Source organism: Nicotiana attenuata, chromosome 2, assembly GCF_001879085.1.
Source record: "Nicotiana attenuata strain UT chromosome 2, NIATTr2, whole genome shotgun sequence".
Lineage (NCBI taxonomy): Eukaryota > Viridiplantae > Streptophyta > Magnoliopsida > Solanales > Solanaceae > Nicotiana > Nicotiana attenuata.
In genome coordinates, this window is record NC_031990.1 from 24,503,610 (window position 1) to 24,517,084 (window position 13,475).

Genomic DNA, 13,475 nt, shown 5'->3' on the forward strand with positions numbered 1-13,475 from the left:
GCACAACCCCCGATGGCCCCTCGTCCCGAAGTGCGGCCCGTGCTGAAGAAGGAACCGCTGAAGATTCAACTGATGCCGCCCTCGGATTGAGCGCGACACAGGCACCGCAGTAAGTCGAGCGATTGCACCCGGCCGACGGAAGGCCAACTGAGGGGCCCTGACGCGGCGTGCCCTCCCTGATCACAGAAAAACGAAGTTGTTGAATAAAGTCGAAACAAAGCGGAACAGAAGAAGAAATCAATTTTTTACCTGCCTCAAGCCTACGGCCATGCCTCTCCCAGAAAGACGCCCATGTGCGTATCCCCACCGTATGGGGGAGCACGGCCTCAACCCACTCACGAATCCCAGCCAACGGAGCCGGCGGCAACTTTTCGGCTACAAAATTGATACGAGTTAACGTTTATGAGCACAAGACGTAAGGAGGGGCAGAAAAGGGAATTCGACGATTAAGGAACTTACGTGCATGATTCCAAGCCTCTGGGAACCCAGTAGAGCACACCACTAAATGTTCAGTCCTGATGTAGAAGAAGTGCTCGAAAGGGCGAGGGTCGACCTCATCATCCAGTTTCACAGTCAGGCCCCTCGTCCCGCGAGGGCACGCTCGAATCATGGTACCACGAACTCTCTGGGGAGCGTAGAGGCTAAGCACATGCTGCAGCGTGACCTCCCTACCGGCCAGTTCTGCATATTTGATAAGCATTGCTAATAATTTGTAAAGAGAAGGAGCAAGCTGACCCGGGCATACCCCGTAATAACGACAGAAATCAACCACTAGCATTGGGAGCGGGAGCTTAAACCCCAACTTGAAGGGATAGGCGTAAAAGACGCAGTATCCCCTGCGGTCGGTGTGGACCCTCTCCTCGCTTCTAGCGAGAACGACGTCAGCATAGCTGGGGATGACCCCCTGTCCCCGTAGTTGGGCCATCCCAATCTCCCCCATTAACGGGGCTTCATCCACCTGATCCTCCCCACCATCGGCGGTGAAATCAGTCATCGGACCTCTGGGCAGAGATACTATCTCGTCAACCGATGGAGCTTCATTGGTCTCCACCAGTTCTGCACCGTCCATTGCCGGAGATGGCCCTTCAGTCACCGGAGAGTTAACCGGAAGATCCGTCGGAAGAACGTTTTGGGAAGAACTGCCTGATAACGAGAAAGAAACAAAGTTTGAGGGACAAAGACGGAAGTTATATCAATCGAAGAACAAAGATGAAGGTGAATTAGCAGGAAGAAAAGCTTCTTCAGAATCTCTCTCAGACAAACAATGAGAATATAAAAGAAATGAATGAGTCAGCCCTTATTTATAAGCAACACAAGTGGCTTTCACAAGCCCCAATAGCCTTCATTAACTACATGACCAACCGCAAACCGATTCGGTTCTGCAAAAACGTGCGTCATTATGACAGGCCCCATGAAGCGGCTTTTCAGTCACCAACCGGCGTCTCACCTGCGAAACGGTTGCAACGTCCCATGAACGCCGAGAGGATGTTCCGTGCGCCTTCAGAATGATCGATGTTGTCAAACATGGCACAACATATGACCCGTCCACCATGGTCGACGGTTATGCTCCCAAATAAACGTAAGGATCGGAGCGCAACAAAGCTCGACCTCACTCGAATTAAGTTAACGGGCCAGGTCCCTTCGCCAAGGGGGAAAGTTCGACCTTGACCGAACGACGACTTGACAACATAATAACAAAACACTCACACTCTACAAGGCTAAGGGCCATCGCCAAAGAGAATTCGGCCTCGACCGAAATGACAGCCGACCTCCCTATCCGAGTTTCTCAAACTACAGTCGATGAAATCCGCTCATCGAGATCAGCCAAGGCACGATCTCAATAAGCGAAGGGACTAACTGTATGGGTCAGAATCCGACCCCACGATAACTAACGAAGCTAATCCCGTCTTAAGCTAATTCATGATTAATAAGTGGTACGACCACTTAGAATTAACGGTTTTTAACCCTTGCCTGATTTGATCAATAAGGCCACAACCCAACCGCCATCATGAAGGTGAAACCCCAACGTGGTCACGGCCACTAATTGCCAGCTCACGAAGCTCATAGCTATAAATACCAAGAGAGAAAATCCTAGAAAAGGGGGCTCCTTCTTGGTCACTATCCAGGAAAAAGCGAAAAAACACAATGATACCCATATTATGAGAGAGTAGAACACCATTGTAAGGCTCTGAACCTCTTCATGGAGAGGCAGGCCAAATGAACATTATCAATAAAGGATTTTAATGTTTCTCCTCCTAACTCTGAGTACTTATTTTCGTTTCCTTCATTTGATCCAATGGATTATTACGTTTTGCTATGATTTTCCCGTGATTTTATTATGTTGTTTTATACTCATAAGGTATGTGATTACTTTTGAGCAAACAATTTGGCGCCGTCTGTGGGGATTTCCTAGCAAAATCGCGTAGTTCTTCCCTGGACCAAAAAGGAAGAAACGCCAAAAAAGGAAAACAAAAGCAACCCAGCTCAAATAAGCCAAAGCGGCATGTCGGACAAGGGGAACTCGAGATCTCAAATCAAGATCCAAGTCCCCTCTCTCTGTGATCTCGGATAGTGCAAAGAAGAAGAAGAAGCCCCTCCTAAGGGAAGATCTCTGTAAGGCATCTCCCGCATCCCTGATACGAGCTCCGGCCAGAAACCGGCACGGAGATATCTCGAGCCGAGAGTCACCTCAAGATAGCCTATATACCCTGGTTGGGAAGACAACGGATAAGCCGCTCAAGGTCTCGAATCAAAACCGAGCTTCAGCACTCAATACCCACAATATTGGACTAAGGCTATGCGCCTTCGCCACTAAGTTCAACAATAGTTGAACTGGGACTCAGGCCATGAGCCTTCGCCATCAAAATCGACTAAGTTCAACAACAGTTGAACTGGGACTCAGGCTATGCGCCTTCGCCATTGAATCAAGGCTATGCGCCTTTGCCACTAAGTTCAACAACAGTTGAACCGGGACTCAGGCTATGCGCCTTCGCCATTGAATCAAGGCTATGCGCCTTCGCCACTAAGTTCAACAACAGTTGAACTGGGACTCAAGCTATGCGCCTTCGCCATTGAATCAAGGCTATGCACCTTTGCCACTAAGTTCAACAACAGTTGAACTGGGACTCTGGCCATGAGCCTTCGCCATCAAAATCGACTAAATTCAACGACAGTTGAACTGGGACACAGGCCATGAGCCTTCGCCATCAAAATCGACTAAGTTCAACAACAGCTGAACTAAGACTCAGGCTATGCGCCTTCGCCATTGAATCAAGGCTATGCACCTTTGCCACTACAGTTGAACTGGGACTCAGGCTATGCGCCTTCGCCATTGAATCAAGGCTATGCGCCTTCGCCACTAAGTTCAACAACAGTTGAACTGGGACTCAGGCCATGAGCCTTCGCCATCAAAATCGACTAAGTTCAACAACAGTTAAACTGGGACTCAGGCTATGCCCCTTCGCCATTGAATCAAGGCTATGCACCTTTGCCACTAAGTTCAACAACAGTTGAACTGGGACTCAGGCTATGCGCCTTCGCCATTGAATCAAGGCTATGCGCCTTCGCCACTAAGTTCAACAACAGTTGAACTGGGACTCAGGCCATGAGCCTTCGCCATCAAAATCGACTTAGTGCAACGACAGTTGAACTGGGACTCAGGCCATGAGCCTTCGCCATCAAAATCGACTAAGTTCAACAACAGTTGAACTGGGACTCAGGCTATGCGCCTTCGCCATTGAATCAAGGCTATGCGCCTTCGCCACTAAGTTCAACAACAGTTGAACTGGGACTCAGGCTATGCGCCTTCGCCATTGAATCAAGGCTATGCGCCTTCGCCACTAAGTTCAACAACAGTTGAACTGGGACTCAGGCCATGAGCCTTCGCCATCAAAATCGACTAAGTTCAACAACAGTTGAACTGGGACTCAGGCTATGCGCCTTCGCCATTGAATCAAGGCTATGCGCCAATCTAAGGGGGAAAAAGAGGAGGTACAAAACAGATACAAGGCAAATAACGGAAAGGAGATCTCATTTATCCACGAAATTAATTGCGGGTCATCCCCGCATACACCCGGCCAAGGCCGATCAATACAAGGAAAGAGAAAAGAAAAACAAGAAACACCTAAACGCCAAACGGTGAACAAGACAAGAAAAAATGCATAACATCTTTTTACTCGGCGCCATCCGCGCCAGCATCTGCACCAGCGTCAACCTCTGGCGTCGCCGCGTCAAAACCACAGTCGGTACGGGTCTCACGAGCCTTTTGACGCGCTCCCTCGAAAGCAGCTTCGGTCACGATGCTGGCCTCCCACAAATTCTTCTTTACATCACGTTGAACCTCGGCAAAGACCTAAAGTTCGCGAGCCTGGCTGGAAGAAGCGGCTTGGTCCCGTAGGCGCTGATTCGTTCTTCTAAGGCTGTGATACGGTCCGCCATGACTTGGGTGTCCTGCTCAAAGACATCGATCCGCTCCTTGAGACTCGCTTCTCTAAAGGCCGCAGCAGCCCTCTCCAACGCCTGTTGGGACTCGTGCACGCGGATAGCTTCCTTCAACGCCCCTGCCCTTGACGAGGCATCCCTCACCTGAAGCTTCAATACCGCGACTTCACCCTCCAACGCAGTCACTTTCCCGCTCCATGCCGCAGCGGCCTCCGCCGCCTTAGCCTGGCCCTGGCGCTCACACTCAGCTGCAGCCCTCTTCCCCGCCTCGAGCTCCTCATCCTTCCGCCGGAGCTGCTCCTCGAGAGCACTCGCTCTGCCAAGTGTTTGCTGGATCTGAAGCTCCTGCCTCGCTAGTTCCTCGACCAAGGTCCGACTACGGGGATCATTCCTCAAACGCACGCGCATCTCTCGGCACCGCTCTCGGTAGCGGCGGTGCTTCTCCAGCGCCCTCAAAAATATCCCCGAACGGACGTTGGCTCGACGAATGCTCTCCACCTCCAACAAATAAGACTGCGAAGCAAAGACAACGATTAAGATAAAGGACAAACTAAGGCAAAGAAGAAGCGAACCGAAGTCATAGTACATACCCTCAAGCCCATCACGGCCACTTCATTCATCAGTCCGATATCCGTAACATCCCTCAACGACGCATTCTCGGCCTCCGAGCATAGCAGCTCAAACTGCGGGACCAAGCTACTCCCTTGGAGCAATAAGTTCAGCTCCGTGGGAACCTCGACGAAGCGAGACCGCCCCTCTACGCGCACCGCTGAATTGGTGAATCCTTCCTGGAACATACGGACGTCGTCGGGGTCCAAGTCGGATTTAGAATCGTACTCATCTCCTACAGCATCCCTTCCTCCTTCCGCCACCAGCGAGGTAGAACCACCCGCCGTAGCCACCGAAGGAGCGCTTGCCTCACCAACATTAGCAGCCGCTGAGGAACTACCTCCCGTCTCAGCGACTGGAACCACCAATTGAGTCGCTGAAGCAACGGCATCATCATGGCATAAGCCAATCGGGGCAACCCCCATTGCGTGTCCACCTTCAGGGTCAGGCGCCGCAGCCACACTCCGCTCCGCATCCGCCGGGGGGGATGGGGGGGGTCCAAATTAATTACCACAGGAGGAGACGGCGTGAACACGACCCTACGCCTTATCAATGGCCTCTCCTCCTCCCCATCTGATGGCGATTCCGCTCTAGGGCGCACAACCCCCGATGGCCCCTCATCCCGAAGTGCGGCTCGTGTTGGAGAAGGAATCGATGAAGATTCAACTGATGCCGCCCTCGGTATTGGGCGCGACACCGGCGCTGCAGTAAGTCGAGCAATTGCACCCGGCCGACGGAAGGCCAACTGCGGGGCCCTGACGCGGCGTGCCCTCCCTGATAACAGAAAAACAAAGTTGATGAATAGAGTTGAAACAAAGCAGAACAGAAGAAGAAATCAATTTTTTACCTGCCACAGGCCTACGGCCATGCCTCTCCCAGAAAGACGCCCATGTGCGTATCCCCACCGTATGGGGGAGAACGGCCTCAACCCACTCATGAATCCCAGCCAACGGAGCCGGCGGCAACTTTTCGGCTACAAAATTGATACGAGTTAACGTTTATGAGCACAAGACGTAAGGAGGGGCAGAAAAGGGAATTCGACGATTAAGGAACTTACGTGCATGATTCCGAGCCTATGGGAACCCAGTAGAGCACGCCAGTAAATGTTCAGTCCTGATGTAGAAGAAGTGCTCGAAAGGGTGAGGGTCGACCTCATCATCCAGTTCCAAAGTCAGGCCCCTCGTCCCGCGAGGGCACGCTCGAATCATGGTACCACGAACTCTCTGGGGAGCGTAGAGGCTAAGCACATGCTGCAGCGTGACCTCCCTACCGGCCAGTTCTGCATATTTGATAAGCATTGCTAATAATTTGTAAAGAGAAGGAGCAAGCTGACCCGGGCATACCCCTTAATAACGACAAAAATCAATTGGGAGCGGGAGCTTAAACCCCAACTTGAAGGGATAGGCGTAAAAGACGCAGTATCCCTCCGGTCGGTGTGGACCCTCTCCTCGCTTCTAGCGAGAACGACGTCAGTATAGCTGGGGATGACCCCCTGTCCCCGTAGTTGGGACATCCCAATCTCCCCCATTAACGGGGCTTCATCCACCTGATCCTCCCCACCATCGGCGGTGAAATCAGTCATCGGACCTCCGGGCAGAGATACTATCTCGTCAACCGATGGAGCTTCATCGGTCTCCACTAGTTCTGCACCGCCCATTGCCGGAGATGGCTCTTCACTCACCGGAGAGTTAACCAGAAGATCCGTAGGAAGAACCATTTGGGAAGAACTGCCTGCCATTGTTGATTCATTAACGAGAAAGAAACAAAGTTTGAGGGACAAAGACGGAAGTTATATCAATCGAAGAACAAAGATGAAGGTGAATTAGCAGGAAGAAAAGCTTCTTCAGAATCTCTCTCAGACAACAATAGCTACCAGTCGAGCATCCAGTCGGCTCCTTATGAGGCTTTATATGGTAGGCGGTGTCGGTCTCCGGTTGGATGGTTTGAGCCGGGAGAGGCTCGGTTGTTGGGTACAGATTTGGTTCAGGAGGCCTTGGAGTAGGTCAAGATCATTCAGCATAGGCTTCGTTCAGCTCAGTCTAGGCAAAAGAGCCATGCGGATCGTAAGGTTCGAGATGTAGCTTTCATGGTTGGTGAGCGGGAATGCTCCGAGTGTCGCCTATGAAGGGCGTGATGAGATTTGGAAAGAAAGGCAAGCTTAGCCCAAGGTTCATTTGTCCGTTTGAGATTCTTGATCGAGTGGGAGAGCTGGCTTATAGACTTGCATTGCCGCCTAGCTTATCAGCCGTGCACCCAGTTTTCCATGTATCCATGCTTCGGAGGTATCACGGCGATCCAACCCACGTGTTAGATTTCAGCACTGTCCAGTTGGACAAGGATTTGTTTTATAAGGAGGAGTCGGTAGCTATTCTAGACCGGCAGGTTCGTCAGTTGAGATCCAAGAGTTTTCCTTCTGTTCGTGTTCAGTGGAGAGGTCAGCCCCCTGAGGCATCGACCTGGGAGTCTGAGTCTGATATGCGGAGCCGTTATCCTCATCTTTTTCCCGACTCAGGTACCTCTTTCTTTTGTCCGTTCGAGGAAGAACGGTTGTTTTAGAGGTGGAGAATGTGACGACCCAAAAGGTCAACACTTGTTTCCTTACTCTTTCTGTGCTTCCGAGGATTTGAAAACCTCATTTAGGGTGCCTCGATTTGCGTGCGTAGTCTGGGCGCGTAGCCGGAAAGCTTAAATATGAATTCTGTGAGAAAAATGCTAAATTTTGATATTAAATTGATTAAATTTGACTTCGGTCAATATTTTGGGCAAACGGACCTGGACCCGTGATTTGACGGTCCCGGAGGGTCCGTAGGAAAATATGGGACTTGGGCGTATGCTCGGAATCGAATTCTGAGGTCCCAAGCCCGAGAAATGAATTTTTGTGTGAAATTGTTTTCTGGAAATGATTAAGGAAAATAAAAATGATATTTTGATTAAAAGACTGTGGTATCAGGCCCGTATTTTGGTTCCGGCGCCCATTACAAGTCTTATATATGGTTTAAGCGCTTTCTGTAAAGTTTGGTTGAAATCGGACGTCGTTTGACGTGTTTCGGACTTAAAACTCTAAATTTGAAAGTTTATGAGGTTTGAGGAAAAATTTGTTATTTTTGATGTTATTTCGGCGATTTGATCGCACGAGTGAGTCCGTAGGATGTTATTGAGGTGGTGTGCATATTTGGTTTGGAGCCCCGAGGGCTTGGGTGAGTTTTGGATAGGTGTCGGATTGCATTTTCGCATTTTTGAAAAATCTGGTATCTCTGATCTGCAGGCTCCGCATTTGCGAAGCCAGTATTCGCAAATGCGAAGGTCCAGCTTCCGCAAATGCGAAGGCTGGTTCGCTAATGCAAAACTAGCCCAGGCCTGACAATGATCGCAAATGCGAAATCATTCTTCGCAAATGCGAAGGTCCAGGGTTCGCAAAATGCGAGACCTTTTTCGCAAATGCGAAGGTCCCTTGATAGGCCTGAGTTCGCAAATGCGAACAAAAGTTCGCAATTCCCATAATTTGGTCGGGGTTCGCAATTGCGAACCCATGTTCGCAATTGCGATAACTGCAGCCCAGCATATTTCATACTTAGTCGAATTTTAAGTCATTTTTCACCCCACTTTCAAAATACAACTCTTTGGGCGATTTTCCAAGAACAAGACTTCTTCCAAATCATTTGTAAGTTGATTTTTACTCATTTCTTTCAATCTTTAGCATCATTTAACATGTTTTCAACTTAAAATCAATGGTTTTCATGGGTGAAATTGGGAGGTTTTGGGTAGAACCTAGGTTTTCTATAAATTGGGGATTTGGACCTCAATTTGAGGTCCGATTTTAAATTGCGTATTTGAGTTCGTGGGGGAATGGGTAACCGGGTTTTGGTTCGAACCTCGGGTTTTGACCACGTGGGCCCGGGGGTGATTTTGGAATTTTTGGGAAAAACTTGGGAAAATCATTTTTATGCATTCAAATTGATTCATTTAGCGTTTATTAAAGTAATTGAGTAGTTTGTGACTAGATTCGAGCAGATTGGAGGTGGAATCACGGGGTAAAGCGATAGTTGAGGTTTGAGTGGAATTCAAGGCATCGAGGTAAGTGTTTGGCTTAACCCTAGCTTGAGGGAATAGGAATTGAGTCTTGTTTGGTACTTGCTAATTGATCGAGTACGATGTATAGACATGGTGACGAGTATCTATACATTGGTGTCTAGTATGACCGTGAGTCCCTACTTTGCGAATAGTTTGGTTGTTGATATGCTTTCCAAGTTTACTTGATGACCTCTATATGTTGTAAAGACCTTGTAAAAGAAATTGTGATCTTGAAACTTCGTGGAGCATTGGCTCGGGTTGAAATACAAATTGTGAAGGTATATGAGATAAGTAACTCTTTGGAGCATTGGCTCAAGTGATAATGTGAACTATGAGATGAAAGCGAAAGAAAGAAAAGAGTTAACGATTTATTCCCTTGCCGGGATGTTGTTGGTTATTGATGATGTGCCCTTGCCGGGTCTTTAAATTGTTGTTGTGTACCCTTGCCGGGACTTCTATTCTCATTTTATTATTTCCTTTACCCTTGTTTGTGATTGTTTATTGGGTGAGGAAGAGTGTTAATGCACGAAGGGTGATGCCGTGCATTGAATGATATCTGTGGATCGGGTTGCGCGCCGCAACAATGTTAAATGATATGGATCGGGTTGCACGCCGCAACAATGATGTTTATGGATCGGGTTGCACGCCGCAACAATGTTAAATGTTATGGATCGGGTTGCACGCCGCAACAGTGTTGTTATATATATTAGGATCGGTTTGCGCGCCGCAACAATTATTGATACAAGTGTGTTTATTTTTGGGTATTGGTTTCTTGTCCGCTATAAATTCCAAGCTGCCCTTAGATTGTTATTCTGGGTATACTATTAATACTGTTATCTCCCCACAGCATGTTCCCCCCTCCCCCATATTGTTTACTTGACTTGTATTTTCGATTCCGCTGTATATATATATATATATATATATATATATATATACAATTGTACAGGTTTATGTGGTAGTCCAGTCTAGCCTCGTCACTACTTCGCCGGGGTTAGGCTAGACACTTTCCAGCACATGGGGCCGGTTGTGCTGATGCTACACTCTGTGCTATTTGCACAGGTCCAGGTTTCGAGCAGCAGCAACATCAGCATTAGTATGTGAGCAGGCCTTCAGTTCGGTGAGACCCGAGGTAGCCTTGCTGGCATCCGCAAGCCCGGCGTCTCCCTTATTCTTTCTTTTTAGCCTGTTGCCTCATTGTATTCGAGACAAACAGCTTATGATTTCTTTCAGACGTTTGTGTTTAGTATTTCTTAGCAGTTCGTGAGTATTGTGACACCAGTCTTGGGTAGAGGATTATATTGACTATTCAGCATGTTGATTCAGTTTCTGTAATTAAGACTTCCGCTACTATTTAATTTTATTATTTTATATTGTTGCCATGAATTGTTAAAAGGGATTATGTTGTAAACGGAAAGTAATTAAAAATTTGGCTTGCCTAGCTTCTATGATGATGCAAATGATCATAATGATTATCTTTATAATGATGCAAGTGAAGATATTATCCTTAATTTAAAATTCACTTTAGTTGGCTAATTGGCCACAGATTGGCTAATTGGCTAATTGGCTAATTGGCCCTACAGATTTCAATTTTGAATACCCTATATATACAAATTTTTTGTTCTTTGAATCACTAAATATTAAATTAGTTGATTGTTATTATATAACATTGCATGTATTGTCTTAAAATTGCCAAGTAATTTTTATCGACACCATACTTGGCTTAACCTCAATGAAAACTACTCAAATTGCATTTAAATTTAAATTCGAAATCATATCAGTTTGTTAGTAATAGTGATTATTTATAAACGACACACAATGTAAATTAAAAAAATATTCTAAGATATATTTATCTTATAATCTATGTATTTGAGTTGAAAAAAATATTTTAAATCGATGAGATCAGCTTCCAAATTTTGTATACTCAACAAAGATGAAACAGAAGAAGAAATTCGTTATTATCTCTTATTTCCAAATTTTTGTCACGATCCAAAATCCACTAGGGGTCGTGATGGCGCCGGACACCGTTGTTAGGCAAGCCAACTAAATATTTAATTAAACTCTAATTTTAACAATTTTTGAAAAGACCAAGATTTTTCCTTTAAATTTCCTAAGTACAAAAGTGGCTGCTTCATTTCAAATTAAATAATAACAATCAATACAAAATATTTCATAACCACCCCAGAACTCGGTGTCACAAGTTCATGAGCGTCTACTGATAAGGATATCAAATACAATACAACATCCGTCCGGAATGCAGTGAAAGAAAATACAATTTACTAGAAGGGACTTTACAAGCTGCGGGCCGCCTCGCATACTGCAACTCACCTAGTCCCCAAATCATCCGTGCTGCTATGCCTAGTAGGCCGCTAAGGTAAGATGTACCTGTGCAACAAAAATGCACAGAAGTGTAGTATGAGTACGTAATCAACGTGTACTCAGTGAGTATCCCGCCTAACCTCGAAGAGGTAGAGACGAGATGGTCAACCTGGACACTCGCTAGCGGTCCAATAATAATATACTAAACGTGTGAGGAAATCATGGATTCATATAGCATGTCCTAATTCACAAAGCTGTAAAACAGGTAAACACCTTTTAACAATTAACAAAGGATTTTTCAAGATTTACTTCTCTTCGTTTTAATCAATTCATCCCAAGCCATGAAAGGCGATATCATCATTTAAGATTTCTCATGCATCAATATATAAAAGATATTATGCGCAAATCATACTGAGGCGACAACCCGATCCAACAGAAAATAAATGTGCACTTGCCGAGGGTCGACGGCGCGCCTATAGATGTATCTATTTTCCCGCTCGCGAATTAATCATGCGACGCGGTCAACATAAAATAAACACATACCCTGCTCGCGAATCATATATACGACGCAGGTACACATAGAGATACATGCTCAATCAATCAAGTAAGAACTTATCAGGGAGTGTTTATAATAATATATCCAACTCTCTTTTAACAAATTTTAAGAAGTAAGGTTAAATCCCTTTAGAAATTCATTTACAAATTCCATGTGATATAAGAAATTTAAGCTATCAAAGAGTTTACAAATAATCCAAGTATTCATGCTTTTGGGTCCTAGCTACCCGGACAATAGCATAATAGTAGCTACGCACGGACTCTCGTCACCTCGTGCGCACGTAGCCCCCACAAATAGGAGCACATAGACAATTAATTCACCTATGGGGACGTTTCCCCCTCACAAGGTTAGAAAGGAGACTCACCTCGCTCCGAAGATTCATGACCGGCATTCCACGCCCTTCTGGGGACTCTAATTGATGCACCATGCTCCAAAACTAGCCAACGGTTATGCAAATCCATTAATATATGCCTAAATATTCATTACTAACTAATTCATAGAAATTCCTAACTCCGATCGAAAATTTGACCAAAACACCCTCGGGCCCACGTGCCCGGAATCCAAAAATTTTTGAAGATAAAGATTACCTACGGCTTCACTAGCTCAAATATATAATTTACTCCTAATTCCATGCTCAAATCCGTGGTGAAATCCAATTTATAAAAATTTCTAGGTCTTCTTCCAAAACACCAATTTCCCCACAATTTTCATGCTTAATTCCATGATATAATCTTGTATTTAACTTGGAAATGAGTAGGAGTAACTTAACTTAACATAGATGACGAAAATCCCCTCTTGAAGCTCCCCAAAAATCACCCAAGCCTTGAAGATATGAGAGAAATGAGCTTAAACCCCGATTTAAAACATGTCTTCTGCCTCCAGGCATTTCCGCACCTGCGGACCCTGGGCCGCTTCTGCGGTTCCGCAGGTGCGGTCACCAGGCCGCTTCTGCGGTCCACCCTGGCTTTCCCAGCTTCCGCTTCTGCGCTTCCTTTTTCCGCAGGTGCGGTCCCGTATCTGCGGCTCCCCGACCGCATCTGCGGCTCCCCGACCACATCTGCGGTTCCAGCACCCCTTACCAAAATCCGCATCTGCGGTCTTCCTAGACGCTTCTGCGGCGCCGCACCTGCGGCCCCTTTTTCGCAGGTGCGGTTATGACAGCAACCAGATCCTTCAGCCTTCTCAAAAATCCATTTTTGATCCGTTAACCACCCGGAATTCACCCGAGGCCCCCGGGACCTCAACCAACCCTACCAACCAATCCCAAAACACGTTACGGACTTGCTCGAGGCCTCAAATCACATCAAACAACGCTAAAATCATGAATCAACCCCCAATCCAAGCTTTATGAACTTTAGAACTTCCAACTTTTACTTTCGATGCTTAAACCTATCAAATCACGTCCGATTGACCTCAAATTTTGCACACAAGTCATATTTGACATTACGGACCTACTGCAACTTTTGGAATTAGATTCCGACCC